This window comes from Sus scrofa, chromosome 6 (genome assembly GCF_000003025.6).
Source record: "Sus scrofa isolate TJ Tabasco breed Duroc chromosome 6, Sscrofa11.1, whole genome shotgun sequence".
Taxonomy (NCBI): Eukaryota; Metazoa; Chordata; class Mammalia; order Artiodactyla; family Suidae; genus Sus; species Sus scrofa.
The window spans coordinates 89,588,146-89,603,952 of record NC_010448.4 but is presented as its reverse complement, the minus strand read 5'-3'; the positions used below and the strand labels follow the sequence as shown (position 1 = coordinate 89,603,952).

At 48.3% G+C, this 15,807-nt stretch overlaps 1 protein-coding gene across 6 annotated transcripts in view; it reads left to right on the top strand.

Moving 5' to 3' along the window:
• PHC2 (polyhomeotic homolog 2) overlaps positions 1 to 15,807 on the top strand; it is a 111,246-nt gene that overhangs the window by 81,323 nt on the left and 14,116 nt on the right. Inside the window, exon 1 of one of the 6 annotated variants that reach the window (XM_021095850.1) lies at positions 4,401 to 4,685. The exons of the other annotated variants lie outside the window; for them this stretch is intronic. The gene's annotated coding sequence lies outside the window, so the exon portion shown is untranslated. Of the gene's footprint in view, positions 1 to 4,400; positions 4,686 to 15,807 lie in introns of those variants that run through there. 6 annotated transcript variants of the gene reach the window in all.

Below are 15,807 nucleotides of genomic sequence, written 5' to 3'. Positions count from 1 at the left end.
GGGTAGGGGTCACATCAGAGCTGCAGCTGCTGGCCTGCACCACAGCCACGCAACGTGGGATCCGAGCAATGTCTGTGACCTGCACCACAGCTGAGCGAGGCCAGGGTTCAAACTGCATCCTCACAGATACTAATCGGATTCATTTTCACTGCACCACCACGGGAACTCCCTGAAGGCCTCTTGCAGCTGGCAAGATGGCTGCATTGCACGAAGCTGAGTGAAATGCCTGTGGGGAGCTAGAGGGGGACTCAGAGTGAGTGCAGCTCATGGAAAGCATCTTAGAAGTCACGGTACTTAGCTCTGGGACACCCCCCTCTTCTGTGAGTGCTCAGTGACAGTCGGGCTTCTCCAAGACCTGGGTTTTAAGAGCTTCTGCTGGATCCCTCTACCCTGATGGGAGAGTCACAGCAGTGCCACTGCCTCCGCGGCAATCCGTTTGCTTTCCTTACCTTTGCTGCCAGTGTGCACAGCAACTTGGCCCAGATTTCCGTGACATTCTGAGCCTTGGGCCGCCTACCACTCGGGAAGGCAGTGCCAACATTGGACTGACTAAATGTGTGCTGGGAGTGGGAACGGGGAGAGCCAAGAGAGAAGGGTTTGGGCGCTGAACGAGGAAAAATGAGAAGAAAAGTACTTGGGGACAAAGGAATTATACATGTCCTATAAGAACAGAGGATGGGAGCAAGGAAAAGGAAAGCCAAAGAATATGGAGAAGGAATGTTCGAAAAATTAAAAGACAGTAAGAAGGTCAGCATCCTCTTGACAGACTTGCAATGAGAAGGGCTCACCCTTTTGAAAAGCAGCCCATTCCATTCTGGAATTGCCCTAATTATCAGAAAGTTGCTCTTCAAATGAAGCCATAATCTGCTCTCCTGAACTCCCACCACTGAGTCTGTCTTGTGGATTGTAACCGAGTCCATCCCCTACAGTGTTTGTAGACAGTTATCACGTCTCTTTCCTCTCCCCCACTGCCTCCCTCATTAAAAAAGAGAAAATCTCCAGGCTAGACATCTGAGATTTATTTCATTTTTTAACCTATCACATATCAAGACCTCCCATCCTCCCCATGCAGATCATTCTTTTCTGGCCACATTCCACCTTTCCACTAATTCCCTTAAAGCGTGACTCCCCAAAATGAAGCACGTTAATTCCAAATATAAAGAGCCCCTAGTCGCCATAGGCTGGCACCTGGACCTAGCTTTATAAGCCCTTCCAGGGGCAGGACTGTCTCCTCGATCTGCATGGTATGGTAGAGAGGAACTAAAATTTGTCAAACACCTACTGCGTGCCAATTTTTTTTAAACTTTATTGGAGTGTGGTTGACTTACAATGTTGTATTAGTTTCAGGTGTACAGCAAAATGAGTCAGTTATTGCCAAGTTCTAAGTTTTCTTTTACTCATTTCCGATAGCTTTGAGAGATAAATATGATTGTTTTATTTAGAGGAGGAAACAAAAGCTCAAAGACGCTCCAGGTCATGCAGATATAAAAGGGTAGCACCAGACTTTGGCTCCAGGGGTAACTGCCTCACCTTCCTTCAATAGGACGTTGCACCTATGGTCCCACAGTTACTCCTCCCATCGAGGGGAATGATACCATGGGTTCCCAGAGCACTGTGTCACCTGAATCCCAGAGGGCTTGGGTTTGGGTTTTGTTTCCATTTGTGCTTTCGTGGTTTCTGTTCTCTCTCTCTTTTTTTTTTTTTTTCTTTTTCTTGTTAAGGCCACACCCATGGCATCTGGAAGTTCCCAGGCTAGGGACTGAATCAGAACTGCAGCTGCCGGCCACAGCCACAGCCACAGCAACTGGGATCCGAGCCATGTCTGTGACCTATACCACAGGTCACGGCAACGCCAGATCCTTAACCCCCTGAGTGAGGCCAGAGATCAAACCTGCATCCTCAAGGATACTAGTTGGATTTCTTACCACTGAGCCACAACAGGAACTACTTGCATTTTCTTTTGATATAGACCACGATCACTTCAGGTCTTCTCCATCTCGAACTCGTACAGTTTGTATCTGCGCTGAAATATGATGAATTATATCTGTTAAATGTTACCTTGTGAATTTAGCCCACAGTTCTAGCTTAGCCAGAAAATGCTAATAGTGAATAGCTCACATTTAATGAGTCTGCTCTGCCAGTTTTATATGCATCCCTTTATTTAATCCTGACAGCAACCCCCTGAAGCAGGAACTTTTATCATGTGCATTTTAAAGATAAGAACACCGAGGCACAGAGAGAGTAAGTAGTGGACCAGACATGTTTTATATCTGAATTTTGTCATTCATTATATGAATGCCTCTGCTTAACTTTGCCATCGTAAATCATATAGTGTGTTTCCTTTGTCTTTAACCAATTTGCTGATGATAGAAATATAGAATAGGATCTGACTGAAGACACATGCCCTGTCTGCAGGTTGGTGATAATCAACATTCTTTGTTCAAGCATTTGTTATCCAACAACTCCTAAATGAACTGGCATTTGCCGACCTTTCTTTGTTATCTATAAAGCTCTTAAAAATCCTCTTTCTGAAATCTAATCAAGATGATACACATATAACAAAGCATGCTGCTCCTGAGGTACTAACTCATGAGGAAAGTAAGTTACGCGCAGAGGAAACAATTGTCAACCCCCCCAAGATTGAGCTATTCATTTTGTAGATGTTTGAATTCCAGCTCTGTGCAAATCACGTGGGACAGGAGGTAATCCACAGAAAAGTAAGGTCTGTACACTACCTTCAGGGACTTAAGGTCTGCTGGAAAAGATGAGAAATGCACAGAAAAAAAATACCAAAAAAAAAATGAGATATGATAAATGTCATAGCAGGATTATAGGTAAGTCCTTTAAATGTTAAGAAAGAAAAAGTTCCTGCCAAGTAGAGGTGATCAGGACAGACGGGCATTGTTCTAGAGCAAGGATTGGCAAACTACATCCCAAGGGCCAGATTCATCACATCACCAGATTCTGTATAGCCCAAGAGCCAATAATGGTCTTTACATTTTAAAATGTTTTTTTTTAAAGAATCAAAAGGATATTTTGTGATACATGAAAATTACATGACATCCAAATTTCTGTGTCCATAAATATTGTTAGAACACAGCCACATTCATTCATTTAGTGTTGTCTGTGGTTGCTTTCCTGCTACAGCAGCACAGTTGAGCAGTGGCAATAGAGACCACATGGCCTGCAAAGTCTGAAATATTTATTATCTGGTCCTTTACAGAAAAAGTTCGCCAACCATTGTTCTTGAGTCTAGACCTCGAGAGATAGGTAAGACTTGGACACCCGGAGGTGGGGAAGAGGGCATTCCGGAAGGGACTAGTGAAATACAGGTATGGAGACAGGAAAGTAGGAGCATGTTTGAGGAATAGAGAAGTTGAGTATTTAACCTCGTGTTACCTTCATTTATAAAGCAAAATGTAAGTGTAAGAAATGCAAAGGCAGAAAGGGGGAGGAAATGTGAATATCAATGAAAGAAGGCTTTGAAATTTTGAAAAATAGTATGGCTGTGGGGAGAAAGGGAATGGGGGAAAGAGAAAGGGAGCAGAGTAAACAATCAGGGAATAAAATGCACACCATGGAAACAAAGAAAAAGGATGAGGCCTGGAGTGGAAGTGTTGGGGATATGAAAGGTAAAGAAAGGTAAGAATATGTTGGAGATAGAAGTCACGCATTCAGCATAAAGCTGGGGTGGGAGGAAGGTAGTGACTTGGGAGTCTTGCAGGCTCCAGCACACCTACTGAATGAATGTGCTTCCCTAGGACAGTTCACTTTAAACTAGTGTGGTTTAGGAAGAAAAGTTACATTTATTGGGCTCCGACTGTGTGCCAGGCACTGCAGGCAATTTGTATAATGCCCTCAGTTAACCTTCACAGTAAGCCTAAAGAGCAGGCATTATCCCCGTTTATGGAGGTGTAACTGGGTCACTTTGGTCATTACTTAACCTCTCTGATCCTCAGTTCCCACTGGGGAGGATAATGACTACTTGTGGGGTTATTGTAAACACTAAGTGAGAGCTGAGTGCGCACATGTAGGGCTTGACATATTAAGCACTCAATTACTGCTAGTCGTTATTCTTCCTGCCTTCGACTTGGCCGAGGCGGGAGTCACAGTCCACCACCGCACTGGGGAATTTTCACCAGGCGAAGGCAAACTGCGGCGTGGCGTGACGCTCGCCTCTCTAAACCAAAGCCTGACGTCCCTAACCAGCCGCCCGCCTCGTAGCGCCTCGGGAGGGCGCGGGGCGGGGCCGGCGCGACAGCACAAAGGAAGCGCGCGGCCCGGCTTCCGCGCCGGCGCCCCGCCTCCCCGCCTCCCGGAGGCCCCGCCCCGCGCCTCCAGGCCCCGCCCCGCGCCTCGCCCCGCCCCCGGCGGAGGCGGCCGCGGGAGCCCTGCCGGGACGCGCTGCATTGTCTCCGCGGCGGCTGCAGCCCTCGAGCGCCCGCCGCGCGCGCGCAATCCGGCCGCCGCCCGCGCCCCTACCCCGGCCTCGCGCCCCTGCCGCCCTTTGTGGACGCCGGCTCGGCCCGTGCGGTCGGATGCGCCGCGGCAGCCCCGGGCCCCGGCTCGGAGGCTCCCGGCGGAGAGGAGGCGGCCCGCCCGGGCCCGGGACCCCGCGCGAGGCGGCGCCCGGCCGAGGGGCTCCGTAGGCCCCGCCCGGCCAGGCCCAGCCGGGCCCTGGACAGGTCAGTGCCCGTGGCGGGGGAGGGGTTCTCGCCAGGAGGGATACCGCGGCGCCCGCTCGCCGCACTGGACACCGGGCACCGCCCTCTGGTGCCACTCCCGGCCTGGGCCTACTCGGCTGCCAGGCCGTGCCAGCCCGCGACTCTCGCCCTCTCGGCGCCAGGGAGGTGCCCTGCGCCTCCCTCCGTCGTTGGAGACCCTGCTTGCCCCTCACTCCCCCGGCAGCCGCTGTGTCACCTTCGGCGTGCCGAACGCTTCCGTGTGTCCCCGTCGCTACCCCGAGCCCCCGCACACCCCACCTCCGCTTCTATCCTCCGGGACTGCGCTCTGCCAGGGATGGACGGTCCGTTTAGGGGCAAGGCTGCTGGCATCCGCTGTACTCTCTGGGTAGGGGACTGACTGCCTCTCTTAGAGGGCCTGGGGCTTCATCGGAGAGTTTTGTTTTTAATCTAGTTCAGTCTCACGAGGTTTTTAATTGGATGGAAAGGGACAGGCTGCTCTGTGTCTTCTCTTCCATTTTTAGAAGTGTTTCTCTCCTTCCCATGCCGAATGAAGGCATATTGTATTGTTGATTCTTTACATTAAAATCGGGATTTGTGAGATTCTCTGTTACAGTGTAGTCCACAGAGAGGGAAATAATTTGCCCAAGGTCACGGTGCAAACCGATGGTGAACCTGCAATGTGAACCTCTAGCCCCCGACTCCTGTATTGTTTGTTGGATACCAGTTTGTGCCAGGGATACCCTCACCATCCCTCCCACAAGGCCGCATTTGAGACCTGAACAGATTTCACTGACATACTTTCAGTTCTGATCAACTTTCCTTTCCTTCCTGCTCCGTACTTAGAATGTTGACCTTCTTCCTGTGCTGTCTGCAGACACACTCTTTTCCTTTTCCTGCTTAACAAATCAGTGACAGCTCTCCCCTCAGATAGCTCCCATCCTAGATCTTTAAGCCCCTTGCACCCAGAGGATCCCTTGTTGTGAAATAAGCTACCGACCTAAATCCACTATATGTCCCGGATTTTTCTAGGACAACCCCAGTTTAAAATATTCCACCTCATTGTCTCTCAGCCGCATGTCTCGATTTTTGGTTTAGAAAATAATATCATTTTAACCATACAGACCCTGCTGTCCTGGCCTTTTCCAGCCTTTTGGCTCTGGGGCATAACTGGGTAATCCAATTATCATTCACCTGGGATTTTTCCTCCCCTCCTGAGTCAACCCAAATGTTGGAACGGCTAGGATTTCTAGATGAGTCTGAAAATGGCAGGCTGAAGAGTCAAGGAACTTCCTTCTTGCTCCCATATATCAGTCCCCTTCCCCTTCCCATTTTTTATTCCAGTACAGAGCCTCAGACCTGTGGCAGTGTCTATTGATTAGGGCTTAGGTTTAGGTCACAAAGAATGTTGGGTTTCATATCATTTTAACTCTAGAATAGAAAGAAAGAGACTGACTGTGTTGGTTACAGGGCCAGAGATGCCATCTTGGATCTTAAGATATCCGTACAGCTAAATGGTTTGGGTTCCGCTCAGATTTCACACACCTTCACTAGGCTTCAGCTTCATGTGAAGCAGCGTCCTAGGCACTGTGGAGAATATAAAAGTGGTTTTCCCACCAGGCCCCCCAACACCTGGCTGTGTATTTGGAAAGAGCCGTACTTTTGAATCACTCATACACACAAATGTGTTTCCCACTGTTTCTGCACCCAAGCTCCAGTCCCTGCAAGGCGGGAACCAGAGGTTCTGGCTTGGCTCCTTCACAAGGGCTGGCTTGTCTCACAGAGGCCCCAGCAGATGGGTAGTGGTGCTCGTGTGGCACCTGCCCTTTCCAGGCACTCATCTTGTGAGCTCTGTCTCTCAGCCCACCCAAGGTCTGTTTCCAGGCTTGTCCGCACAGACAGGGAAGAATAGATGCCTTTTTTCTCCAGCGTTAATCTTGAGAAAGGAGGTGGTTCCTTCGTCTTTTTCTGTTGTTCTTGAGTTGGTTTCTCATTTGTCCAACTGCATTTTCGTGAGCAGTTGCTCCTGTTTTCATCCCCTTCTCCCCGCCCCCACCGTCTTTTTTTTTTTTTTTTTTTAAGCTGTTGTCTTATTGGTAAGTGGCACATGGCTACTTAATGAATGTTGGTATTTCGTCATGTATTCACCTCCCGGCCCTTTCCACTTCTCTTCCAGGTTCTGGCTCAATTTCTCATTTACCTTTGTCACATGCACTCACTGTATATTATTTCCACTCCCTTCAAAGTAAGGAAGAAACTCTAGCTCTTCTTCCTTCTGTCCCAGCAGTGATTGTCCTGGCTGTAGGTCTCTCCAGCCATCGTTCCTCTGCATTTCAGTGGAGGATAACCTTTTAGGAAGGTAGTGTTCTGCTTCTCCAGACATACCTCCTCTGTCACTGACTTTCTCATCGAAGCTGATTGACCCTAGACTTCTCTTCCTGCCACCAAGACCCCTTCCCCCATCTATGACCCTGTGCCTGGGACTTGTTCTGGCTCAGGCCCAGAATCCACTTTTTTTCAGACCACATCCTTTTTCCTGCCTTACTCATTTCCTGTCTCAGATACTTTGGATCCCTTGGATCTTTCAGCAGGAGAGAGAATAAACTAAGAGGAATAAATAGATGTGATTTTATAAAATTGAATTGTTGTTACCTCTGGTCTTGCATGCTCTTACATTGGCTGTCCCCTCCCTAAGTTTTCTTGTTTTCAGGGGGGGAAATGATTACCATCTTGGAATTAAGAACTTTGACCTGAATTGGTGAATGTCCTTTTATCTTTTTTTTCCTGTTTCCAATGTGTGAAGAGGATACCTTGAGCCCCTTAGACTCTTCCTCTAAGTCCCTGTCCTCCTTTGGGCTGCAGGCCTCATGCTAGGCATTTGGTAACCATTTGCCGACTAAAGTACCCCCCCTTTCTGTCAAAGTTCTTCTCTTTCAGCTGGCATGGATCAGTAAGCCACCATAAAATTTAAATTGAAAAACCTAGGGAATAGGACAGGATGGTGGCTCCAGGTCCAGCAATGCTGCTCCATGTTAGTGTGACATTCACTGAGGGTTTTTTTTGTTTTGTTTTTTCCCTCTTGGTCAGTCCAAGGTTATATTAAAGTTCTCCTAGCTGTACAATGCCATTTACTCTCCAGACACATTTGGTCCTGTCCTGAAAAAGATTCTCTCCTGCAAAAATAGAGAGATGAGAGTAGGGAAATGAGACTAAAGAACCTTCATAAAAGTGTAGTTTCTCTTTTAGTCCCTTTTTTTGGTGCCGTTTTGCAACTGGAAGATGAAGATGATGATTTTCTGTGGTCGGGAGGAATCTCACAAAAGTGACTGTAGAGATGCTTTTGTGTTTTCCACCCCCGTGGAAAAGCAGGATGAGGCCTGACTGCCTTATGCAATCTTCTCTCATGAGGCCTTTGTACCAGGAACAGAAGTGACTCTCTCTGCAGTGACTTAGCACCTTGTCTCTGATGGAAATCAAAGCTGAACTACCCTTCAAGGTAGAGGTATGAACAGACACAGATTTACGTTTTCAGTGCTTTTATGGCATGGTTTAAACTACAATGTGAGTCACTGGCTTAAAAGACTCTGAATATGTGTTCTGTTAAAATTGTGTAAAGTGGGCCTATTGAAAATAACTTGAATTGCTTATTGACAGTTCAAATAGATGCAGGCTTCATTTTAAGCATTGACTTGCTTAAATATTTCAGTTTGAATTTAGCTGCATCAGAACGCTGATTTGATACTTGCAAAGAAACTAAGAAGCAAAACCATCTTTAATTTAGCTGTATGACATTTGTTAGGAAAATAGTCAACCATTTGTTTATCCAAGACAACAGACTTAGAGATTCTGGGCTTTTTCCCCCCTCAGTAACAAAAGTAGAGTGTAATTGACATGGTCAAGAAATGGCCTATTTTATAGTTATTCAAGAGTTGTTGGGGCTCCCACTGTGGTGCCCTGGGTTAAGGATACAGCATTGTCTCTGTGGTAATAAGGGTTCAATCCCTGGCCCAGCACAGTGGGTTAAGGATCCAGTGTTACCACAGCTATGGCATAGGTGGCAGGTACTGCTCAGATTCAATCTCCAGCCTGGGAACTCCACGTGATGTGGGAACGGCCAAAAAAAATAAGAGTTGTGCAATCAAGAATGACTACTTTTTTTTTGTCTTTTTGTCCTTTTAGGGCCATACCCTTGGCATGTTGAGGTTCCCAGGCTAGGGGTCAAATTGGAGCTGTAGCCGCCAGCCACAGCAACACCAGATCCAAGCCGTGTCTTTGACCTACACCACATCTCACAGCGACGCCAGATCCTTAACCCACTGAGCGAGGCCAGGGATCAAACCTGCGTCCTCATGGATGCTCGTCGGGTTCGTTAACCGCTGAGCCATGACAGGAGCTCCAAGAACGGTTACTTTTTGAAGATAAAAATATAGTAAGGAACATAGCATATAATTTAAATGATAAGTTATTGCTGCATGATTCATTGTAAGACCATCTAGGCCAGCGTAATAAACTTTATAGGTGGTGATTCCGATTCTTTAGATTCCCAAATGATGTTTTTAGTTTAGATAAGCCCGAAAGAGAACATTCTTTCTATGTCTGTCAAAGAAATGATTGCTATTAAATAGGGATTGCCAGTGTTCTGAGGTTGATCCAGATGCTGAAGAGAGTTCCAGTTTGCTATTATGACTTTCTTTAAAAAAAAGGTTTATTCAATGATTTTCTTCTTAGCTCACAGCTTCTCTTAAGAAGTGCTAACTATGAGATGCCATGTCATAACCAAACTCTGGACCAGTAAATTAGAAGGAGCAGGCCTGATGCTGATAGTGAGACTGTTGGCAAGAAAATGAGAGTTCATGACTGCTAGGAGTTATTTTTGAAGCTCTAGTTGCATGGCTATTATGTCTCCAATACTGTATAATTATCCCTAGTTACTGATATCTTTAGCATATTTCAGACCATCCATATGTGGCTGAAATCCACACTATGTTAAGACATTTATTTATTGCTTTTTTTTTTTTTAGGGCCACACCCGCCGCAGCATATGGAGGTTCCCAGGCTAGGGGTCTAATCGGAGCAACAGCTGCCAGCATACGCCACAGCCACAGCAATGTCAGATCTGAGCTGCGTCTGCCACCTACACCACAGCTCATGGCAATGCTGGATCCTTAACCCCCTGAGTGAGGCCGGGGATCGAACCAGCAACTCCACAGTTCCTAGTTGGATTTGTTTTCGCTGTGCCACGACGGGAACTCCAAGATATTTTTAAACAAAGCAAATGATACTTTAAATTAAAACAGTTTTAATGTGAATCAAATATGTTTTTTTATTTTTATTTTTATTTTTTTTGTCTTTTTGCTATTTCTTGGGCCACTCCCACGGCATATGGAGGTTCCCAGGCTAGGGGTCTAATCGGAGCCGTAGCCACCAGCCTACGCCAGAGCCACAGCAACGCAGGATCTGAGCCAAGTCTGCAACCTACACCACAGCTCACGGCAACACCAGATTGTTAACCCACTGAGCAAGGGCAGGGACCGAACCTGCAACTTCATGGTTCCTAGTTAGATTCATTAACCACTGCGCCACGATGGAACTCCTGGTTTTTTTTTGTTTTTTTTTTTTTAATCAATTAAGTCCACATTCTCATGCCTCCAGTAATCAGTATGAATCTCTTCTATCAGCTGATTGACAGCAAAGTAGGGTGATTGGAGACAGCGGTTACTGAAGAAAGGGGACTGTGTATTCTAAGAGCAGAAATTATCATGATAAGTATTATATGTCTTATTATATGGACAAAGCAACAGAGGCTTAGCTTTCTCTAGAGCGCTCAGGCTCTTTCTCTCCCCGCCCCCCAATTTATCTAAGAATATTATGCTACTGCAGTTGGTAAATAAATAGGGCATCATATCAGGTAAAATGGTGGCCTTTCCTTGTTAACAGCCTGGAGATAATTAGGGAGTTTTCTAAACGTCTAGGTTTTTTTTTAACTGCTAGAAATCCATCTTCCATGATTTCGTTTTCAGCCCTTTAAACCCATTTCTTTTCCTAGGTTAAACCACCTCCTGGCATTACAAGAACCACTGGGAAAAGTGGATCTTTATTTTTTTTTCCTAAGTTCTCTTGTCTGGTTCCTGGGGTTTTTCTGTGTGATACCCTAGGACTCTATAAAAGAAATGAATGGGAAGGGAATCTGACAGTTGTCTCTTCCTTTGGATGAGTGACTGTTGAAGGTGAATTGAGATGCGTGATCTGCCCTGAAGGGCAGCTGCGTTTCCCTTGTGCTGCAGTCATCGTCAAGGTGGAAGTAAGATTTCTTCCCAAAGCCTGACCTCAGGAGTTCAAGGACAGGATGCTCTCGAGTTTGACCAGAGCATCTGAGGAACATGAGTGATACATGAGTTTGGGCCAGTGAAAGAACAGCTCTGCTCTGAGGCTGGAAGAGGCCAGACTTAGTGGGAGTGAGACTAGAGCAGTTTTCTAACCTCTGAAGTCTCAGTGATGTGAACCCTTCAGTGGCCATGGCAGGCCTCTTCTACTGTGTTACCTGAATTATCTTATTTAATCCTTACCACAGCCATATGAGACAGAGATAAGAACCCCGTTTTACAGATAAGGAAACTGAGGCCTAGAGTAACTTGCCTGGAAAATCAAACTAGTATTAAAGCATAGGGTCCTTCTGATCCCAAAGTCTTAACTGCTCTGTAGCATAGCTTCTAAATGTGTGCCAGACATTTTACATGTGCAAACTCTAATATTCACTGTACCCCTGCCAGATGGGCCACGTGATCATCATTTTTATGAATAGAGAAACTAAGCTGCACAGCAGGTACGTGTGCTTGCAGCTGCACAGGTAATCCATGGTGGAACCAGGTCTGCCCAAGAGCCAGTGCTCTTGCCGCTCTAGCATTCGTCCTCTCTCCTGCCATCTTCGTGTCTAGTGGGGAGCCTCTCCCGTAGCGTCTGCTGGAGAACTGTGACGTCGGGATATCTGGGAGCCCTCGACCTTGGCACTGGTTATCGTGGGCCTGGCTCCAGCGCGTAGATCTCTTTTCGAAGTCTCCGTGGCTCCCACAGTCGGAGTGAGCTATCACACAGTGACCGGGCCGCAGGTGCTGGGGTCTCGAGTGACCAGGTCCTCGGCCCACGGTGGGCCGGGAAGCAGTGCCCGCAGCTGTTGGAAATCCCTTCCCCCCCCAGCCTCCCAGCTCCCAGCGGCCGGAGCCACGCGGGCAGGGCGGCTGTTCGCTCCATTGATTTCTTCCTCCAGAGCTGGGGGTGGCCGCTTGGAGAGCATTCAGCTGTTTACAATTCAGCTTATGTACACTTTCGCTGGGGACTGTGGGTGAGTCAGAAGGGCCGCTCTCTCTGCCTGTGTCCTGAGAGACAGCATGAGAGTCAGCTGTATGGTAATAGCCACGGGGGAGGGGGAGCCCTCCCTAACAGACCCAGATGCTTGAGACCCTGGAAGCCTGTCTGCTCTCCAATCCTCTTAACCTAGACTCAGCAAGGTCACTCCGAGTGACTCTGAGGCCTGTCTGGAGCCACCTGGCCCAGCCTCCCTTTCATTGTGCCCGCCAGCTCCTCTGCAGGCACCGGGTATGGACCCAGGGCCTTGCCCACCTGTGACTCAGCAGAGTGCCCCAAAGGGACCCTCATGTCACAGCCCTTTCTTACCCTCTCCGGAGATGCCCTTGAGAGCAGAGGTGTTTGCGGGGCAAGATGGAGATGGCATCTGTGTGAGAGAGCCACAGGCTGCTGTGTGTCCTGGAGGCCAGGACTTCTTGTGCGTCTGACAGCTCGGACCTTAGCAGAATTGCAAAAGTTAGAAACATTTGGCCTTGGTGCCTCCGGCCTTCTGGTTTTCAGGGGAAGCAGGGTGGGAAGGGGCTATTTTTCCCATCAGAGCTCCTTTAGTGCGTGTTTTAGAAGGGAGTTTCAAGGCATCCACTCTTGCCTTGATTCTAAAATGCACACTTTTAACTATGCACCCTTTTCTTCCTATGGAAAATTAAGATGTTCGACCCTGGGCCCTTCTGAGTCCAGTCCTCTGTGCTCTAGTGCCCTTGATCCAAAATGTCCACTCTCCACCCCCCACCCCTCCCTCCAAACCTTCTGTCCCTGAACTTGGAGGACTGCCATCTGCCTCTCTGAGTCCAGCAAGTCACAGCAAGATGTGAATGGCCATAGCTGTATATCTGCATTTTAAAGACGGTTGTTAACAAGGTGAATCTCTTTAATTGACTCAGACTCTGTCAGGGTCCCAGATAGAGTGCCATTCCTCCTTCCGCCTCTCTCCCTGCTCTCCACCCCACCTCCCCACCCCCTGCTTTCTCTCGCCCCCCTCCATCTCTCAGCAGATTGGTGCTTACATGAGATGGCTTGCTTCCCTCACTCACAGTGGCACTGATTTCTTCAGGGGCCAAAATAAAACTAATGAGGTTATAACAAGTGGCCGCAGCCTCTCCAGAGGGCTGGGCCCTCAGCTCACCGTGCTGCGCAGCGCCTGCTGCCAGGTGCGATGGGCTCTGCGTCAGCTGCTCTCAGCCTGGGATGTGGCCTGGGATGCGGCTGCCCGGGGCGTCCCTGTGCAGGTGCTCCATTCAGGGTCTGTCAAGAGCAAGCAGTTGTTTACGAATCCTGCTGTCAGCCCTCCTGGCCACATGACTGTCCTGCTAAGCTCAGGCACAGCAAGCAGGACTTCAGAGCCAGGGGCCTGGAGAGAACGTTCTGTGTTGTATAAGCGCCCTTGTTTTGCCATTTGTCGAGCAGAATTTGCTACAAGCAAATGAGCCATGTTATCACCTACTCTGCTTCCTTAAATCCTTTATTAACTTCATTAGCTCTGTCTCAGTTCTGCTACTGCCACGCAAGGGTCGCTAGAAGTCTTGTGAATTAAAATACTCCTTTCGGAGTTCCCGTCGTGGCACAGTGGTTAATGCATCCGACTAGGAACCATGAGGTTGCAGGTTCGATCCCTGGCCTTGCTCAGTGGGTTAACGATCCAGCGTTGCCGTGAGCTGTGGTGTAGGTCGCAGACACGGCTCGGATCCTGCGTTGCTGTGGCTCTGGTGTAGGCTGGTGGCTACGGCTCTGATTGGACCCCTAGCCTGGGAATCTCCATATGCCGCGGGAGCGGCCCTAGGGGGGAAAAAAGGCAAATAAATAAATAAATAAATAAATAAATTAAAAAAATACTCCTTTCTCCTTAGGTCTAGAGAAAGTAGAAGTAGCCACTGGCCAAGCCAAGGGGAGGAGGGGCTTTGCTTGGCCTCCATTTCCTCTGAGGTCAGGTCTTCAAGGCTTCTTGTTTTAAGGGCATCTAGAATGAACAGCCAGGTCATCTGAAATACCTCCAATAAATGTTAGTACTGAACTGTATTTCAGCATCACTGGTGATTTTTGTCTTATCTGTGCTTGTAAAGAGTGTCATAACTGGTTCTGAAGTGGCCCAGATGGTGCATAGCTGGGGCCAGCCTGACCTCTGTCCTCAGCGGGCAGGAGAGCTCAGCCTGTCTGGACACCTACCTCCAGGCCCTGGGCACAGGGCTGTTTTTAGAGCAGCCTCCAGCCTCCGCCTCTAAAGGCCGGCATGCCTTTCTGAATGCCCAAAGCCAGCATTAATATTTCAAAGGGGCCCGGGAATCCGGAGCTCCAGTCTTTGGGGTCAATGTAAGGCTGTATCTCCCTTCTACTGAAGAAGTCCCTGCTCTAACAAGAAGAAATGTGCTAAGGAGTAGCTCTTACTCTTCTTTATAGCCAGGTACTCAGAAATGCCACTCTGGGAGGCAGGCACCAGCCCAGCCGCTGGCAGTCATTATCACTTCAGAAAATGATTTACAAACCTCGGCTGGTGACAAGTTGCTGTTGAAAGCGTGCAGAGATCTGTACTCTTTGGGCAACCGTGAAGGCGGAGACCACGGGTTCCACACACCCCAGTTCAGCAGCCATTAAACGGCTGCCAGACCTTGGACACTGGGTTAACCCCCGAAGATACAGCCCTGCCTAAAGACACCTGCTTTGCCTAGTGGAGGAGATCAGCCCCATAGCAGATAATTTCACAAATGGGGCCGCTTGGGATGAGGGGGGGTCCCTTTCTGTTTTCTCCCATCCCTAGAAGGGCTGTTTCTACCTGAGCCTATGAGCCCCTAGTGGAGAAGCAGCATAGATGTTGAGGCATATATTAGGTATTGACTCCCCCAGAGCACACTGCTTTGTTCATTCGGATCTGAATACCTAGCCCATTGTAGTCAGCTTCAATTAAAGGCTAGATTCTACCCTCCCGCCCCGCCACTGAAGCCTGGCTTTCCTTCCCTCCCAGGGCTGCTCCTACTCAGGGTGTCCTGGCCTCCACCTTTCAGATCCAGGTGCCTGAACGCTGTGTGAAGGCATTTGAGACCTGTGAGAATCCCAGCAGCCCTCACCCGTCAGGGGAACTGTGTGAAGAAGAATTCCAAAGATAGAGTATTTCTTTGTCTCTGTCTTTTCGCCCTCGGGGCCAGCAGGGCAGGTTTCTGCAAGTTTAAGCTGCTTTCCCCTAAGCAGGCGCGAAGCAGTCTGGGAGAGCGGGAAGCAGATTAAATTAATCTTAGTGTTGTGAGCTTGGCAGGTGGCAAGATCCTGTTTGGTCATTCCAGAAGTAGCCCAAACTCCTTTGTTACTGAAGCAGATGATGAGGTGTTGGCCTGCAAGACAACTGCCGAACAGAACATCTGCACACCTTTGTACAGGGTTTCCATGCCTTGGATTCTGTCTCCCCTGTCACCTGCCCCAGAGTTATAATGGAGAGTGGTCGTTTCTAATGTTGTGGTAAAAGGGTTTATTAGTTTGTTCTCTTGCTTTTTTATAAGATCTTCTTAAAAAAAAAAAAAAAACCCTTAAGATTCCCAAAAAAACTTTAGAGTCCAAAAAAAAGTCTTTGCGTCCCAGAGTTAGGCATTGGCTCTGTAGCCTTGGCGCTGTTGAATGTCTCTGCTACTGTATTTGGCATGAGGAAAGAATCTGACCTCAAGAGCTACCGCCTTGTCTGGCAGCGTACATTAGTGGCATAGATCTGAGAGAAGAGGGCAGGGGGCAAGGAGAACTCCAACAAGATCCCAAAGAAGGAGCCAAGGTATCAAGCTGTTTGGGG